Below are 3,905 nucleotides of genomic sequence, written 5' to 3' on the forward strand. Positions count from 1 at the left end.
ACTTCTTTGATTTAGTCCTGACTATGAAGAAATGTGCCCTTTGCACCTGTCTTACAATTAACTGCCTTGTCAGTAGTCTGGATACAGACGACTATGCCTAGAATGATTCTTCCCATCTCATATCTCTTTAAAAGAAAGAGTAACCTCCTGATTTTCCAGTGAGAATCTAGTAGCAATTTCAAAAATGTTTCACAGACTTTCACTGGCGATACAACAAACGCATGGTCTAGGACAGTTGCACACATCACAACAGACCCCATACTGCAGAAAAGCCAACCAAGAGGCTGCAGGAATACAGACAATAGGAGACCATTTCTGTCTGGGGTGCTGTAATGTTCAAGCTGGATCCTGAAGGTATGGTGCATTCAAGGTGACACTGGAAGTGGTTCTCTGGTCCTGGGTCCTATGTGGGCCTCGTCTTCCATGGACAAGCTCCACAGCAATTCCTCTAATGGGATATACAAGCCAGGTTTTCCTATGCTGAAAGGTAATCAAAACAGACAAATTGTAAATCTACAGCCCTTGTTTTGTCAGCATGTATATTTTTATAGAAAGGAGCAAGTCTCTGATGAGCTGGCCAGATAATCATCTCTGCTTTTTCTTATTTGGAGCTGTGAAAGAACGCCCTAGGCGGGGACCTGGTTTTAATCACCTTTGATTAACACAGAAGCTTTTGAAAGCAAAGGTGCTTTTTGTAAACTGTGGCAGGGTCCCGAGGCATTAACATTTGAGACCTTTCCCCAGTATATGAAATGTTTAAAGCACAGCCAAGGTATCAAGCCTGTGGAGGCAAAATTCACTGCTTGGGGAGTTACTTTAATGCTATGACTCATTTCTCAAAGAAGGTTTTTGGCTTTCTATTATTATTTTTTTAATTCTTGAAAAATTGCAGGCCCTACAAAAGCAGAACCTTCTGGGCCTAGGGAATATTTTAGTTTGCTTTTTATTTAGTACGAAAGAAAGGCTTTTAGGAGAGATTGAGAGAAGCCAGAGGAAGTCTTGGGAATGGACCCAGAAATGATTAAGAGACTGGAAAGATCGAGCTTAGAAGAAAAGACAAAAGAGTTTGGAGGGTTTTGCTGGGGACAGTGGGGAAAGTCACTTTCTGTCCTTATGAAAACCCAGAGTTGCAACATAGCGATTCCCTTGTCCAGAGATTTTACTAAGAGCTACACGAGGGCAGCGGTGCCGGGAGCCTAGTGGACACAGCGCGATTACTCGCAGTTGGGCCGTGCGGGCGACGGCGCAGCGCACACTGTGCCTGGGCAGCAGTAGCAGCGGCAGCCGCAGAGGCACCCCAGCCGTCACAGCCACTGCTCCCTCTGCCCTTCCTCCCCCCGCTCGCACCATAGCTGATCAACTGACCGAAGAACAGATTGCTGAATTCAAGGACGGTTTCTCCCTATTTGATAAAGATGGTGATGGCACCATCACAACAAAGGAGCTTGAGACTGTCATGCGGTCACTGGGTCAAGAACCCAACAGAAGCTGCGATGCAGGACATGATCAAGCAGGTGGATGCTGACGGTAATGGCACCACTGCCTTCCCAGAACTGTTGACTATGATGGCTAGAAAAATGAAAGATACAGACAGTGAAGAGGAAATCCCTGAGGCATTCTGCGTCTTCGACGAGCATGGCTACGGTTGCATTAGCACAGCAGAACTGTCACGTCATGACAAACTTAGGAGAAAAACTCACAGATGAAGAAACAGATGAAATGATCAGAGAAGCAGAAATTGACAGAGACAGACAGGTCAACTATGGAGAATTTGTACAGATGATGACTGCAAAATGCAGACCTTTCAACTCCTTCCCTCCCCACCTTCCCCCCACCCCCACCAGAAGAGTCAAATGGAATCTTTTACTTTACTCTTACAAAAAAAAGAAAAGAATAGAAAAAAGGTCATTTATTCATTATGTTTCTACATAGCAAAACTGAATGTCCAAAGTACCTCCTGTCCGCACACCCAGAATCTACATGTATTAGTTGAGGGTCTGACTCCTCAAGATCAAGCTACACATCAGTTTCCAATATAAATACTTGTCCCACCTTAACGATAAGGACCCCCTAAGGCTCCATTTGCTGATGACTAACACACTGCCTGCACTGTTCAGTTTTTCATGCATGCAGCTTGACAATCGAGTCAGGCATTTGAATTAAATATGAAAAACTAGAAATCAAATTCAAAATCTACTCCAATGGATTCTGGTTCAATTTGTTTAGTAGGAATTGTCATAGCTGATTTACTGAAAACAAACATTGAGAATAGGTTTGCCTCAGATGACATGCAGAAAAATGGGTGAAACCTAAACCTTTTAGGGTGGCCCCATTGGTAGAATGGTTCTCTTGCACCTCCGTGAGTGCCGACCCAAGGTGATGGTGACACAACCTGGTAGCATGCCCACGTATGTTGGCTTAGCATTGCTTTAGTGTGAAACAGTCTGCCAACACACATTTTTAATAAAAAACCATTACCAAGGGAGCATCTTGAACTCTCTGTTTTTAAAACCCTCTGAACCTTGACTTGGAGCTGCAGAGTAGGCTGTGGACTTGAGTACAACATCAACATGGCTGCTCAAGAGATGACAATTTACGTCCATTCCAAGTTGCAAATGCTAGATTTTTTTTCTTTAGAAATAATAAAAAGACTAACAACAGTAACAACAACAAAGAGCTATGTGATTTGGTTGGGTACATAGGAACCCTGTGGCATACAGGCAATATGTAAGGTTGAACCTTGTAGGTCTTTAAAAGCAAGATCCATCCTTTGTCCTGTTTTGTCAGTCTGCTTTAAAGTCTGTGTTACTAAACTGATATTTGATTCTGGGGACTCAAGATTATAGCAGAGATGAGAATGAAAGTTCAAATGCTTGTGATATTTTGCTTGCATAAACTTCTGGTTGCCAGGAACTTGAGTGTATATGGAATGAAATAAGCTTGTGAGGTTGGTGGGATAAGAAAGTCATGGTGAATCTGTTCTTTCCAGTACTTCTCAAGGTCAGGCAGAGCCAGGAACATGTCTATGAATTAACTTCCAACTCTCTCTTTGATTTCAGAGGGGGCTGTTCCCATTGGAACATTCAGCCATTGCTAAGATTTCCCAGATGACCTCAAAATCTGATGCTTTTCAAATGTGGGAGTCCTGTCTGGTTATCTTGGTTCTTTAGTTTGCTTATCCATTGCTTAATTTTTTGGGTCCCAGGGAATTCTGTGGCATCCAGCCCACTCAGGATTGCTTAGGAAATTCAATTCATAACTTTCTGTTTCCCACTGAACAGAGGGCTACCCTTTAAATGGAAACATTTAAGGCTACTCTGCTAATGAAGAGTAGGAGAGCATGTGCAAAGAGTTCAGGAACACTGTAGAAGACCTGGAGGCTGCTGTATTCCACACAGTGCATAATCTTACTAGGATAACAACATCACATTCAGAAAGAAAAAGGAGAAAAGAGGAGACCCTACTTAGGACCTGTGTCTCTGGTGTGGTTCTGAGGACTGAAACTGCTCTCAAAACTCTTCTTCTGTGACATCACGCTCATAGACAATGCTTCTGATTTAGTCATATTTTGTATAAGTAGTAAATGAAGAGAGAGAGAGAGAGACAGGGAGAAAGAAAGGGCAGACACTGTGCAAGAAATTTGACTGTGGGAATGGAAAAGCAGAGCATTTGGGATGGCTTGTTGGATGAGGGAGTTTTGGCTACAGTTTAGAGATAAAAGGGAGAGTGCTCACAAGCCAATGCATTGGAAAGGTTCAATGGAGGAAGAAGTTTGAATTAGAAGAGAGAAAGGATAATCATGAAGGTATTGTTTCTGGAGAAGATGTGGGGGAGGGTGTTTTAAGCTGGAGGGGAGGCTTGAGCCAAATAAGGTGGGTACTGGCACAGGATGAGCACAGATGTTG

The 3,905-nt window shown here is 43.1% G+C and overlaps 1 pseudogene; it reads left to right on the forward strand.

Annotated features, from left to right (window-relative positions):
- The first annotated feature begins 332 nt into the window (after positions 1-332).
- Positions 333-1,788, forward strand: LOC103264110 (annotated as a pseudogene).
- Positions 1,789-3,905: the final 2,117 nt, after the last annotated feature.

Source organism: Carlito syrichta, unplaced genomic scaffold, assembly GCF_000164805.1.
Source record: "Carlito syrichta isolate Samal-C Ts95f unplaced genomic scaffold, Tarsius_syrichta-2.0.1 Scaffold95465, whole genome shotgun sequence".
NCBI classification, from domain to species: Eukaryota; Metazoa; Chordata; class Mammalia; order Primates; family Tarsiidae; genus Carlito; species Carlito syrichta.